General features: G+C 44.1%; 1 protein-coding gene, 1 non-coding gene and 2 pseudogenes across 7 annotated transcripts in view; all 4 read right to left on the minus strand.

Moving 5' to 3' along the window:
- LOC114323741 (gamma-soluble NSF attachment protein) overlaps positions 1 to 671 on the minus strand; it is a 99,119-nt gene extending 98,448 nt beyond the window's left edge. For all 6 annotated transcript variants that reach the window (XM_082875282.1, XM_082875286.1, XM_082875289.1 and 3 more), the window contains exon 1: positions 382 to 671. The gene's annotated coding sequence lies outside the window, so the exon portion shown is untranslated. The remainder of the gene's footprint in view (positions 1 to 381) is intronic.
- Positions 672 to 2,973: 2,302 nt separating this feature from the next.
- On the minus strand, positions 2,974 to 6,174 carry LOC114323820 (25S ribosomal RNA; annotated as a pseudogene).
- Positions 6,175 to 6,399: 225 nt separating this feature from the next.
- On the minus strand, positions 6,400 to 6,555 carry LOC114323819 (5.8S ribosomal RNA). The gene has a single exon (XR_003651390.2). It is a non-coding gene; the product is annotated as a 5.8S ribosomal RNA (ribosomal RNA).
- Positions 6,556 to 6,756: 201 nt separating this feature from the next.
- Positions 6,757 to 8,746, minus strand: LOC145794555 (18S ribosomal RNA; annotated as a pseudogene).
- Positions 8,747 to 15,244: the final 6,498 nt, after the last annotated feature.

Consider the following 15,244-nt stretch of genomic DNA (forward strand, 5'->3'; position numbering starts at 1 on the left):
CGGGTCATTACTAGAAAACCAAATCCTGTTGCCCAAATATTTTCTTAGTATCAACATTCCTATATAATGTACTATGCAAACACATAATATATATGATCATAACCTCAAAATCAAATATAACTCAATCATAACCCCTAATCATCGCAAGTATAAATTCATGGGAAAACTGAGAACAGCAGAACCAAAAAACAGAGCAATTGTCACTTCAGAAGAAGCAAATCAGCGACATATTTACAAGCATTGAGAAGATTTTGAATCAACAGAAAGGAATCATTACAAACAAGATCTAAGCTCTACATTTTCGCACACATGTACAGAGAAAGGGGAACAAAAATATCACAAATATCTCAGAATATATTAGACAGGATATACAGTGTATACCTGTGAGAGCTACGGTGATGGAAGAGGACGGAAGTGGTGGTTCTGGTTGATGGCAGTGATGGATCGGCCCGCGGTGGTGGATGACGACGGCTGTGACAGTGGTGTATATATATATAGAGAGAGGGGGGGGGGGGATACCAGTAAGAGCTACGGTGGTGAAGGACGGCGATGGTGGTGCTGGTTGACGACGGTGGCTGATGGGCTGGCGGTGGTGGACGAAGACGGGCGTGAGGGCGGTGTTTGGGAGAATGGCGGAGAGTCCAGGGAGCTTCAATTTGCACACACCATAAGCAATTAGTTCGGAAGTAGCTTTTTTTAAATAAACAATTAGTTTAGAAGTAAACTTTCAAATTTTTGTCATTTTCTCGACATTCAACTTCCGAATATGTTTATTTGATGTTCATAATAATAAATTCACTTGAAAAAAAATTTATAATAAAAATAATTTTTATGAAGTGTGTGCGAAGAGGGGAAGGGGATATGTAAATAGAAGCTCCTGAGAGTCCAAGAGGAGGAGCTATTTGTTTTAGAATGTGTTAAAATTGTGTGTTAAAGTGTGTTATATGACAAAAAGTGTTAAAAGTGAGATTTAAAAATGTGTTAAGAGTTTGTTAATTTAGTAAGTGAATAGTGAATGAATGGTGATACAATAAATGTGTTAAGGGGTGTGTTAAATATATATATATATATAATAAATAAAATAAATAAATAATTTAGTTTAATAAAAAATTTCAAGCTTAAAATTAAATTTCAAGTCCAAAAAAAAAAATCTCAACAAGTTTAAAAAAAAATAAAAAAAATTTGCCGTTGACTGGTCAACCGGCCGAACATTCGGCCGGTCAACCGGTAAAACAAAACAACATTCCCCTTCGCTAGCTAAAACGCTAGTTGCAGATAACAAACATTTTAACACACACCACTAACACACCTACTAACAGCTCCATTGTGAGAGCAAAAACAGAAAATGACTTGCTAAAAATTAGCAACTGATACTAACACAGTGTTTAGCTACTCCATTGCTGATGCTCTAACTAATAAAAAAAAAAAGGTGAGAATTTTGGGTGAGTCGAAGAATTTTAATTTTTAATTTTTTTAAGTAACATATTTTTTCTAGATAGCTTTTTTTCAAGTAATATTAAGAAAAAAATTGACTTTTATGGAGTTGTAGAATTTTTATTTTATTTTTTTAAAAAAGACTTAGGGTTGGTTTGGGATGTTCTAAAAAAGTGTACTTTTTGACTTGTTGGCTTATATAGGTTGTGTTTGGATTGGGTTTGATGTGATGTGTTAGAGAGGTGATGTGATTTAAATAAGATGATGTGACTTAAATAGGATAGTGACTTTTTGACTTTTTGTATTATTTAGTAGATGCCAAACTTGACCTTAATACAATTTACCTTTAAGGTTTAGGTTTAGGGTTCGCGTTTTAGGCTATAGAATTTTAAGTTTAGGATTTGGATCTAAGGTTTACAATTTAGGATTTTTAGGTGATTAGAGTTTAAGATTTAGGGTTTAGAATTTGAAGTTTGGGATTTATGGTCTAGCGTTTAGGATTTAGGGTTTAGGTTTAAAGGCTTAGGATTTGGGGTTTGAAGTTTAGGGTTTGGGGATTAGTATTTAGGGTTTAGGGTTTTAGATTTAGAGTTAAGGGTTCAAGTTTTTGGATTTAGGGGTTAGGCTTTAAGGGTATTGGGTTTAAGGTTTAAAGGTTAGGATTTAGGTTTTAGGGTTTAGGGTTTACAATTTTAAGGGTTTAGAGTTTTTATGGTTTTAGGGTTTAAGTTTTTAGGGTCCAACGTTGTTGCCTCGACTGCAGCCAGTGCTATAGCCAGTGTTGTTGCCTTGGTTGCCTTGGCTGCAAGCAGTGCTACTGCCTTGGTTGCGGCTTGTGCGGCTGCCTTAGCTGCGACCTGGACTGCTGCCTTTGTTATGGCCAGTGCTGCTGCGTTGGCTAACTTGGATGCGGGCTATGCTGCTGCGTTGGTTGCAGCCAGTGTTGCTGCCTTGCTGTGGCCTTGGCTGCGGCCTGGCATGTGCTATCTCTTGGCATGTCATAGGCTGTTCTTGCACTATGACTGGGGCCTTTGCTTGCACTTGCACCAACAACTTCCTGGGCACATCTTTGGTTCTCTAAATGCCACAAATATGTGTGACATCAAGGTGTTGACCCTTGGATGGACACACGTTGACACCTTGCCAAGTGCTGCAGCCCAAGCCCAGTGCATGCATGCTAGGCCACGCGCATGCAAGTGAGGCTGTGACCTTGCCGAGTGCTACAGCCTTGGCCACAAGCATTCAAGCCAAGCCGCGCACACAACCTTGGACACGGCTCTGGCTGCGCGCTTAATAGCCAGGCCACGACCTTGCCAAGTGTCGTAGCCTAGGCCGTCGCGCGGATTAAAGCCTTCGTTTGGCAGGTGCTGCTGTCACACAATCCATCGTAAAGTGTTAGCAATCCCCTTAGGCCTTAGGAATTTCGTTTTGGCATGCACGTAAATTGTTTTTTTGTGTCGAGACACACACTTGGGCTATATTATGTGTTCCAAAACTTCGCGGGCAATCGGTCACAGGAGGGACAAGGATGGGAGAGGGACGAATCGGAGCGACGCAAGGCTAAATCTTAGTGGATCGTGGCAGTAAGGCCACTCTGCCACTTATAATACCTCGTCGTGTATTTAAGTCTTCTGCAAAGGATTCTACCCGTCGCTTGAGATAGGAATTATACTTCAAGGCGGCCCACGTGACTTATCTGCTGCGCGGGCTTTACCAACGACACGTGCCTTTGGGGACCGGATAGCCCTTACTACCGGTCGGCAAGTGGGCGGTCGGCGCATGCGTCGCTTTTAGCTCGAATTCTGACTTAGAGGCGTTTAGTCATAATCCAGCGCATGGCAACTTCGCGCCACTGGCTTTTCAACCAAGCGCGATAACCAATTATGCGAATTAACGGTTCCTCTCGTACTAAGTTGAATTACTATTGCGACACTGTCATTAGTAGGGTAAAACTAACCTGTCTCACGACGGTCTAAACCCAGCTCACATTCCCTATTGGTGGGTGAACAATCTAACACTTGGTGAATTCTACTTCACAATGATAGGAAGAGTCGACATCAAAGGATCAAAAAGTAATGTTGCTATGAACGCTTGGCTGCCACAAGCTAGTTATCCCTGTGGTAACTTTTCTAACACCTCTAGCTTCAAATTTCGAAGGTCTAAAGAATCGTTAGGCCATGATTTCATGGTTCGTATTCTTACTGGAAATTAAAATCAAATGAGCTTTTACCCTTCTGTTCCATACGAGATTTTTGTTCTCGTTGAGCTCATCTTAGGACACCTGCGTTATCTTCTAACAAATGTGCCGCCCCAGCCAAACACTCTACCTAACACTGTCTTTTGCCTCGATCGGCTCGCCGAGGCAGGCCTTAGGTCCAAAAAAAGGGGCAGTGCCCCACCTCCGATTCCCAAAATAAGTAAAATAACGTTAAAAGTAGTGATATTTCACTTTTGTCATTTCCGGCTCCTACTTATCCTACAACTCTCAAGTCATTTCACAAAGTCGGACTAGAGTCAAGCTCAACAGGGTCTTCTTTCCTCGCTGATTCTGCCAAGCCTGTTCCCTTGGCTGTGGTTTTGCTAGATAGTAGACAGGGACAGTGGAAATCTCGTTAATCCATTCGTGCGCGTCACTACTTAGATGACGAGGCATTTGGCTACCTTAAGAGAGTCATAGTTACTCTCGCCCGTTTACCCGCCATTGGTTGAATTTCTTCACTTTGACATTTAGAGCACTGGACAGAAATCACATTGCGTGAGCATCTGCAAGGACCATCGTAATGCTTTGTTTTAATTAAACTGTCGGATTCCCCTTGTCTATACCAGTTCCTAGTCTGTCCCCTTGTCGGCACGTAGCGACCCATTCTCGCCGCGGGAGCAGCTCGAGCAATCCGCCGATATCCGACGGGTTCGAGACTGGGACCCCCGTGCCCAGTCCTCAGAGCCAATCATTTTCCAGAAGTTACGAATCCATTTTTTCTGACTTCCCTTACCTACATTGTTCCATCGACCAGAGGCTATTCACCTTAGAGACCTAATGCGGTTATGAGTACGATCAGGCTTGGAAGGCACTCGGTCCTCCGAATTTTCAAGGGCCGCCAGGGGCGCACCGGACACTACACGACATGTGGTGCTCTTCCAGCTGCTAGATCCTACTTTTGGCTGAGCCGTTTCCAAGGTGGGTAGGCTGTTAAACAGAATAGATAACTCTTCTCGAGGCCCCCGCCGATGTCTTCGGACTCCCTAACATTGTCGTCAACCGCCACGTCCTGGTTCAGGAATTTTAACCCAATTCCTTGTCGAAGCTCGCATTGAACGCGCTCTCTGTCGGGCTTCTCCCGGCTCTTAGGATCGACTAACCCATGTACAAGTGACGTTCACAAAGAACCTTTCCCCTCTTCAGCCTTCAAAGTCCTCATTTGAATATTTGCTACTACCACCAAAATCTACACCAACGGCCGCTCGCGCCCAAGGTTTCGCAGCGATCGCTGCGCCCTCCTACTCATCGGGTCCTAGCACTTGCCCAGACGGCTGGGTATAGGTCGTGCGCTTACGTGCCATCCATTTTCGGGACTAGTTGATTCGGCAGGTGAGTTATTACACACTCTTTAGCGGATTTCGACTTCCATGACCACTGTCCTGCTGTCTTAATCGACCAACACCCTTTGTAGGTTCTAGGTTAGCGTGCAGTTGGGCACGTAACCTGACTTTTGGTTCATCTCGTATCGCCAATTTTGCTTACCAAAAATGGCCCACTTGGAGGTCTCGATTCTGTGGCACAGCTCAACAGAGCAGTCGCACTGTTTTACCTATTTAAAGTTTGAGAATAGGTCATTACCTGATAGAACTGGCGCTCAAGCTCCAGCTATCCTAAGGGAAACTTCGGAGGGAACGAGTTACTAGATGGTTCGATTAGTCTTTCGTCCCTATACCCAAGTCAGACGAACGATTTGCACGTCAATATCGCTGCAGGCCTCTACCAGAATTTCCTCTGGCTTCACCCCGCTCAGGCATAGTTCACCATCTTTCGGGTCCCGACATGCATACTCACACTCGAACCCCCTTCTCAAAAGATCAAGGTCGGTCGATGGTGTAACTTGCAAGGGGATCCCGTTAATCAACTTTCTTGCGCCTTATGAGTTTACTCAGCCGTTGACTCGCACACATGTCAGACTCCTTGGTTTGTGTTTCAAGACGGGCCAAATGCGGAGCTCACAGGTTGGTGTCGGGAGCGCATAGATGTCGAAGCATGCCCGAGGGCGTACGCTGCCAGCCACGATCGAGGCGAAGGAGTCTCCACGGACTTTTCGACTGCCCGGGCTTTAGCCTCCACCCCAATCCGCATTGGTCCATGCCCTGAGTCGATTGTCGGACCGGCTAGTTGCCGTTCCATATCCGACCGAGGTGCATTGCTAGCCTTTATCTGTTTCCCTCCCGACAATTTCAAGCACTGTTTGACTCTCTTTTCAAAGTCCTTTTCATGTTTCTCTCTCAATATTTGTTTGCTATCAGTCTCTCGCCCGCATTTAGCCTTAGACGGCCATTTCCAAGGGACTTGTGCCCGGTTCACCACTGAGGACGCTTCTCCAGACTACAATTCAAACAATGGGATTGCTTGATTTTCAAGCTGGGCGCTTCCCAGTTCGCTTGCCATTACTAGGGGGAATCATTGTAAGTTTCTTTTTCTCCGCTTATTGATATGCTTAAACTTAGTGGGAAATCCCGCCTGACCTGGGGTTGCGATCGGAACGTCTTGGCAGCGGTGCGATAGGGTCACAACAAACCTCCCAGGACGACTTTGACTCACGTGAGGCGACATAACAGTTTGTCAACCACCACTCATCGAGATGTGTCATTTATCACAAGGGGCTCATTTTTAGACTGATCGTGTGCGGGCGCATGCGGGGGGCCAACATCCGCCTGCAACCCTTCCCTTCGGGGAGGGGGTATGGGCGACACAACGTGAGACACCCAAGCTAACGTGCCCTCAACCTAATGGCTTCGGGCGCAACTTGCATTCAAAGACTTGATGGTTCATGGGATTCTGCAATTCATACTAACTATCGCATTTTGCTGCGTTCTTCATCGATACGAGAGTCGAGATATCTATTGTCGAGAGTCGTTTAGTTTTTTCGTAAGATGTAGCACATGAGCGTGCTCTCTTTGTTCGAGTTCCTTGGCGCAATTCGCGCTAGGGTTTGTTGTTTTGCCGAAGAATGGCACCCGACGAGGGGCAACAAGAGGAAATTGATGGCCCGCCAACTGCTTTCCCAGTGATAATATGACAAGTTCGCAGGTCATTCTGCTATGCAGGGGCATCAACAATGATCCTTCCACAGGTTCACCTACGGAAACCTTGTTACGACTTCTCTTTCCTCTAAATGATAAGGTTTAGTGGACTTCTCATGGTGTCGTCAACAGCCAACATCCTACGTCGCCATGATCCGAACACTTCACCGGACCATTCAATCGGTAGGATCGACAAGCGGCGTGTACAAAGGGCAGGGACATAGTCAATGCGAGCTGATGACTCGCGCTTACTAGGAATTTCTCGTTGAAGACCAACAATTGCAATGATCTATCCCCATCACGATGAAATTTCAAAGATTACCTGGGCTATCGGCCAAGGCTATAGACTCGTTGAATACATTAGTGTAGCACGTGTGCAGCCCAGAACATCTAATGGAATCACAGGCTTGTTATTGCCTCAAACTTCCGTGGCCTGAAGGGCCTTAGTCCCTCTAAGAAGCTAGCTATGGAGGGTCACCTCTACATAGCTAGTTAGCAGGCTGAAATCTCGTTTGTTAACGGAATTAACCAGACAAATTGCTTCATCAACTAAGAGCGGCCATGCACCACCACCCATAGAATCAAGAAAGAGCTTTCAGTTTGTCAATCCTTACTATGTCTGAACCTGGTAAGTTTTCCCGTGTTGAGTCAAATTAAGCCACAGGCTCTACTCTTGATAGTGCCCTGCTGTCAATTCTTTTAAGTTTCAGCCTTGCGACCATACTCCCTCTCCGAAATCCAAAAACTTTGATTTCTCATAAGGTGCCAACGGAGTCCTAAAAGTAACATCTGCTGATCCCTGGTCGACATCGTTTATGGTTAAGACTAGTACGGTATCTGATCGTCTTTGAGGCCTCCAACTTTCGTTCTTGATTAATGAAAACATCCTTGGCAAATGCTTTCGTAATTGTTCGTCTTTCATAAATCCAAGAATTTCACCTCTGACTATGAAATACAAATGCCTCCGACTATCCCTGTTAATCATTACTCCATTTATGGTTAAGACTAGTATGGTATCTGATCATTTTTGAGCCCTCCAACTTTCGTTCTTGATTAATGAAAACATCCTTGGCAAATGCTTTCGTAATTGTTCGTCTTTCATAAATCCAAGAATTTCACCTCTGACTATGAAATACGAATGCCTCTGACTGTCCCTGTTAATCATTACTCCGATCCTGAAGGCCAACGTAATAGGATCGAAATCCTATGATGTTATCACATGGTAATGTATCCAGAGCGTAAGCTTACTTTGAGCACTCTAATTTCTTCAAAGTAACAGCGTTGAAGGCACGACTCGACCAATTGAGACTAGGAGCGCATCGTCGGCAGAAGAGACGAGACGACCGGTGCACACTTGAGGCAGACCGGTCGACCCAACCCAAAATCCAACTACGAGTTTTTTAACTGCAACAACTTAAATATACGCTATTAGAGCTGGAATTACCGCGACTATTGGCACCAGACTTGCCCTCCAATGGATCCTCGTTAAGGGATTTAGATTGTACTCATTCCAATTACCAGACTCAAAGAGCTTGGTATTGTTATTTATTGTCACTACCTCCCCGTGTTAGGATTGGGTAATTTGAGCGCCTGCTGTTTTCCTTAGATGTGGTAGCCATTTCTTAGGCTCCCTCTCTAGAATCGAACCCTAATTCTCTGTCACCTGTTACCACCATAGTAGGCCACTATCCTACCATCAAAATTTGATACGGTAGAAATTTGAATGATGTGTCGCTAGCACAAAGGCCGTGCGATCCGTCAAGTTATCATGAATCATCAGAGCAATAGGGATAGCCCGCGTTGACCTTTTATCTAATAAATGCATCTCTTCCAGAAGTCGAGGTTTGTTGCACGTATTAGCTCTAGAACTACTATGGTTATCCGAGTAGCAAATACCATTAAACAAACTACAATTGATTTAATGAGCCATTCGTAGTTTCACAATCTGAATTAGTTTATACTTACACATGCATGGCTTAATCTTTAAGACAAGCATATGACTACTGGTAGGATCAACCATGTAGCATTCCTTTTTTACGAGGCTGGCACTACATAAGCCTGACCGATAGAGTTGGCACGGTCAGAGGCTGGCACGACCATAGCCCGCAACGAGCAACGAACGCTTGGCAGGGAAACGACGGTCGAAGACCACATGTACCCGCACAAGGCTCTAAATTTGAGAGCACGAGTATAACTGCCCACAGGCCATGCTACCGACACAGCAACGTGAGGACAACGTGGAACATAGGAGATACTTTGTTGCTCACCCATGTAGACACCCCATTTTTGACTGTCCTCAAGACTTGAATATGCTTGCAGGTACATCCGATGACAAGTTTGATTGCTCGTTGAGTACTCGAATTTCGCGGCGGAACGTCACAGGCTTAAGCTTTCCAAACCTAGTATCTTTTATGCTCCATTTTTGGACCATGTGTTGGTCCTTTCAGCATGATTCTTGTGGTGCACTGCCGACCTTCTTTTGGAATTGCCGGCCATCAATTTAGCCCTGCCGGCCATTGATGAGGCTTGCCGGCCATCAATGAGGCACTGTCGGCCACCACTGATGGCCGGCAGACCACCATTATTTTAACAAATATATTTTAGATATTTTGAGCCAGCTGTAGCTTACTGAGTCATCCTCCATACACGTGTATGGTGGGATGAAGCAAGCTTTTTGCTTGCATTTATCTATATAAGGGGAACTCCCTCCCCCTTTAGAGGGGTTCAGAAATTTTAGAGACAAAATATCTCTCTCTCTCTAGAATTCTTACTCTCTCTCTCTCTCTATATTGTGCTCTATAGTGCTTAGAAGTGTGTTTTCTTCACATTTTTGCAAAGAAACACCTAGTCAAACACCACTACCTTGGAGCTAAGGTCCTTGGAGGTTTGTTTGGAGTTCAAAAAGCTGGTTTTTGGGCTCAGAAGTTGTCCTCTTGCCGCTGTGCTTCAAGGGTGAACATATTCCTTCTTTAAGCTTATTTTTGTATACCATATTAGCCACCTTTTCATGCTGTTTTAGGCTTGGTTTTTAACTGCAAAAAGCTCTATTTTTAAGTGTTAAAAATGTTGGTTTGAGTCCTTATTGGAGCTAGGGGTGGTCTACCCTCTTTCTTTGCTTATTTGTTAAACTTTTGAGCCATCCTTTGAAGCTTTTGTAATAGCCTTTGCATGGCCTTTCTACCACCGAAACTCAGAGGAATTTCAGTGGTGGAAAGGTGGTTTTGAGGTCCAAAATGGGAGGGGGTGGTCCCCTCTCCTCTTGTCTTGCTTGCTTGTGTTGTTGGCCTACCAAATGAGCATGCATTTCTCCTTTCTCTAAGCTGAGTTCAAGCATGTTTTTGTGACTTTTTAGACCTGCCATAACTTTGTTTTTGGTTGGTTTGGTCATTGGTTGCTTGCATCTTATACTTGTAGTGTAATCTTACTTGTTGGCCTAACATACTTCATGCTTTAGCCCACTATTCTAGCTTATTTTGGCTTCACTCTAGCATGATTTTACTCATGTTTTAGTATGCTTAAACTCTGTTTGAAATGATCTTGGCCATGTGAGGCTTGTTGTGCATGGTTGTGGTGTGAATGCCTTAACTAGCTTTGAGTTTCAAAGCCTTTTGCATGCTTTACTTGAGGTGTTTGTATGCCTTAGCCTCATTTCTCACATGATTTCAGTGTATATAACATAGTCACACTCTCACACATTCTACTCTTTCATAGCTTTTGTGAGTTTTGCCTTATGCCTTGTTTGTGAGCCAATGCTTGAGCATGATTTTATTACCTCATTAACTTCTATCTCAGTATGTTTTAGCTTTTGTTTTGGCATGATTAAGCTCTGTCCAGAGCTGGTTTGGTTGTTTAGGCCATGTATTGCATGCCTCTTGTGTGAATACCTTGACTAGCTTTGAGTTTTAGGGCTTCTTGCATGTCATACTTGTGATGTTTGCATGATATGTCATCTTTTGGAATATGATTTCAGTGCTTATACTTCTGCCGTACTCTCATATATGTTACTCTTTCAATGTGTTTGAGAGTTGAGCTTTGTGCCTTGCTTGCGAGCCATGAGTTGAGCATGCTTTTCTTATCTCTTGTGCTTAAGTTTCATCACATTTCGGCCACTGTTTTGGCATGCATGAGGTCTGTTTAGGGCTGGTTCAGTCCATTGAGCATTGTATTGCATGGTCCTAGTGTTGTGTCCTTCATTAGTTTTAATGCTTAAGTCTCTTAACTTGTTGTGCATGCATTGTTTGCATGTTAGAGTCTTACGTTTCATGCCAAGATTAGCATGTTGTTTGCATAGCATGTTGTTTGCATTGTATCGTGTTCAACCGGACGTTATGTTGAACACAAGGTGGGTTGGTTCACTTCATACTCAAAGTGATGAAAGTTAGCCAATCTTCCTTTGTCTCCATTGTCTTTGATCACTTATGATAAGGCCTTGGTTTTAGAGTCTTGTTTTCATGGCATTCATTGAATGTATAAAAGGTTAGATCTTTAGCCATTAAGCATTATATGCTTGATTGATGGTCTTGGATCCAATGATGCCTCTCTATTGATGTTTTGGGATGATATGGAGTGGCATAGTATACACATGTTCCTAGGGAGACCCTCCATTTTCTCTATATTGCGTTCTGTTGCAGTTCAGTGTCACAGCACACCAGTGGCCGGTAGTGTACAATTGATGGCCGGCAGTGGCCATTGTTGGCCGGCAGTGGTCCATCTTTGGCTGGCAAGTGACCGGCAGTAGCTCGTCATGGCCGGCAGGCCACTGGTGCACTCCCCAGCCTTGATTTGGTAAGGTTCAGCAGTAAGTTCTCAAGGACACCCTGCAAATAGAGCCTCTAAAGAGCAAACCGGAGAGCTTTTCGGGGCGAGAAACCGAATGCGAGCATGCATGTTCAAACATCTTCAACAGAGCTAAAGTAGCATAGTTTAAAGCTTTACTTATTAGTTAGCTCGAATTTGTAATTTGATTAATTAGCTTAGCTTGTTAATTAATTAAGTGTTGTAATAATTAAGTAGCTTAGCTTTGCTATTTCTTTATTGGTTTGTAATAATTAGTCCAATTAGTTTAATTAGATTAGTTGGTTAGCTTAGCTTAGATTAGCTTAGCTTGCTCATTCGGACCCTCTGTCGAGAGGACACAATGCTGTAATAAGCATGTGTGTGTGTGTTCTTGTCTTCCAACCCCATTTCTTTCTCCTATTTACTTATCAGCTTTTGATGGTTAGTTTAGGAGATATTTCAATTAGCATACCTTATGCTATGCATGTGTGCATCATTCAGTTGTCTTGCATGCACTAGGCTCGGCGCATCATTCAAACTGCATTGTATTTCAATTCCTATTTGAATACATGTATCAATTGTCACATTCATATGCCATCTTTAGATAGCCGAGCCTATTAGTTGCATTTTTTTGCATGTGTTGTATTAGGCATTTTGGCATAGCTAAGATCATGCATGATTTCTAACTAGTTTCCTGTTTTGGCTTGGAGTACACTATAAGTGTTTATGCTTTAGCATACTTGCATGTGTGTAAGTGACTGCCATGATAGCATGCTTGCCATGAGGCTATTTGCTTAATTGTTATAATTGCATGAATGCCTGTGGATGAAGGCTTCATTGCTTGAATTGGGACAATTCATCAAATGCGAGTTTTAAGCCCACTTTGCGGAGTGGCAAAATCATCATGTTTAAGCCCACTTGAGGGTGGCAAATCCACACTTTAGCCTACTTGCGAGTAGCACTTTCAAACTATTTTCTAAAAACAAACATGAGATGTTTTGTTCAAAATTGAGTGATTTAGTCTATACTTGTGTGCTATGCACATCACATAGTAAAGTTAGCTAATAAACCGGAATAAGAACACATGTGTTTTTAAAAACAACATATCATGTTAGTAGAGGCTGATCTTTGATCGAGCGAGCGGGGGTGCTCATTTCAGGACCTTCCCCTCTCGTACCCAAGTTCTCGAGCCGAGGCAACTTAGGTGATGACGGACATGTGGCCTTAGGCACGAGTCAGGATTTCCTAAATTTTCCAAAACAAAATATCTAGGTGGCGACTCTGAAATCTGGCAAAGCTGTCCATGTTTGGCGCTTTTTGATTCGAAATTGATTTTCCAAAACCAATTGTCGGATTTGGAGTCTTTGGTGATTTATTAGTCTTACATTGCAATTTGTGAGGTTAGATTTAGAACCATGACAGGAGTCCAAATTGTAGTAGCTAGAACCCAATTCGAGCCCTCTTCGAAAGGTGGGGCGCGTGGAGCGAGTTCAGGGCGGTCTATAATTTCTGGCGACTTTGCTGGAGATTTAGAGAACTTGACTCGAACTCATGATATGTTGTTCTGTTTACACTTATGTGTTTCTTTGTATTGCATTTGCATTGATGCGCTTAAGTACAGTGTTTGCCATCTGCTATTCCTAAATGGTTTGCTGGAGGCTTGCTTGGAAAAGCGTGCCATAAGGCTCACCAGTTACCGGCTCTGCCACGATGGGAACACAAACCTCGATTTTCACCGAGGCACCCTTTTTGACCATTCGACCTAGTGCATATCGGAAGCCGTAGAGACCATTCCAAATTAGGATAGGTTGCTTACCCAAATGTAGGTTGTTTGAAACCGCTGCGTGCGTAATGAAACCCTAGCTCTTGACAAAATAGGACAGGGAAACCCTACCCCACCATAGGGGTGTTTTGGCTCTTACTTGTTTGATATGTGCTGTCAGAGTATGTCTCTATAGGTTGTATGTATCAGTTGCAAGTCTAGGTATCAGTTTGAGGACATCAGTATTTTGGGGTATCAGATTTGAGGTAGTGATTTGGGGGCAGTGATCAGTGTTGAAAACAGTGTGTTCAGCTTATAATATCAACTGTGTGTTGTCTTTATTTAAGCCAAAATGCTGTCCATTTTTCTAATTGTTGTTTCCTTGTTTTTGCTTTATTTATCTTTTTGCAAGGTAGTATTGCATCATTGCTTCCAAGGAGGCAGTTTCCCCCAAAGCACTCTGGGTTAGAGGTAGAAGGCTTCACCAATCTGAGGATCTAGTTGATGGACAAGCAATGTTCTTTTCATTACCCCCAGTTACAAGATGAAGGGCAGTTAGGCAAGGAGTATCAGTACAACAATTGTTGGTTTAGCGGTCATTGTCTACCCCACCAGTGTGTAGTTAGGCTGAGGTTTCCGTTTCTACCGCAGAGAGAGATACACCTGTTCAGTCAGATCAGCACCTTATGGCCGATATGGAGGACATGATGCGTCAGCTCCAAGAGACCATGCAAGCCATGCAGTGGGATGCTGCCCGCTAGGCGGAGGTTACTGCGCGTCAGGCAGAGGTTGTGGCTCAACGGGCAGAACTGATTGTCAGGCTTCAGCAGCAGCATCCACCACAACAAGCCAGAGTATCTGCTTCACATCCACCTCCACCCCCACCTAGTGTCCTAGCACTCGGGGAAACTGCTTACGTCTAGGAGAATACAGACGTTACAGTAGGGCCAGTCCCACCACCAGTTCTACCACAGACTTCGAAAGCACCGGCTTTCCCAATTGATACACCGTTTGAGTTCGAGGTTGATCCAATCGCGCTTAAAGTGAGCAAGTTAGAAAAGCTAAAAGAGCTCAAAGCGTTAATTCCATTCCAGACATAGAGGATGGTTATATCGACTCAGCGGTGACGTTGCCGGACCAGTTCAAGATGCCGCATATAGACCATTTTGACGGTTCTGGGGATCCCATGGTACATCTGCGATTGTTCTCAGATATCCTAAGGCCAATGGGCCTCTCCAGACTCCAGAAGCTGTCACTTTTCGGCCGGACCCTGTCGGGTATTGTGGCTATCCGGTACGCCAAACTGGAGGACTTAATAAAAAGGAGTTGGGAAGAGATGGCTGAGGCCTTCGTCGCCCAGTATTCATACAACACCCAGATCGAGGTCATGACTCGCGATCTTGAGGTGACCAGGCAAGAGCCGAAGAAAGGCTTTTCTGATTTTGTCACTCGATGGAGGGCCAAGGCCTCCATGATGACGACTCGGCTACTGGAGAAGGATCAGATAAGGATGGTTGTGCGCAACCTCCAACCGAAGATGATGCAGAAAATAATCGTCTTACCCCTCCCCACCTTTGCTGATTTACACGAGATTGGGGTACAGATTGAAGACGCCATGAGGCAGGGTCTGATCGACCAAGAGAAAGAGCAGTCCAAGAAGGTGTTTACCCGCAGTTCGAATGCAGCTACCAGCAGTAGTGTAGCCGCCAGAACTTCTGATGTGGGCATGGTCACCACCACCACACAAAAATAGCTACACCCTTCATCGGTGTGTCTAGAACCAGTTCACAAATAGCCAAATATCCATCCCGAGATCAGAGGACTTTCACTCCACTGTACATGCCTCTTTTCAAAGCCTTGGGGGTTCTCATTAGAAAGGGGCATCTGAAGCCCCTCAAGCCACGCCCACTACCAAATAACCTTCCTCCAACCCATAACCTGGCCAAATACTGTGCCTTTCACCAACAGCATGGTCACAACATC

Source organism: Camellia sinensis, chromosome 6 (assembly GCF_055761805.1).
Source record: "Camellia sinensis isolate YWXY chromosome 6, ASM5576180v1, whole genome shotgun sequence".
Classification (NCBI taxonomy): domain Eukaryota; kingdom Viridiplantae; phylum Streptophyta; class Magnoliopsida; order Ericales; family Theaceae; genus Camellia; species Camellia sinensis.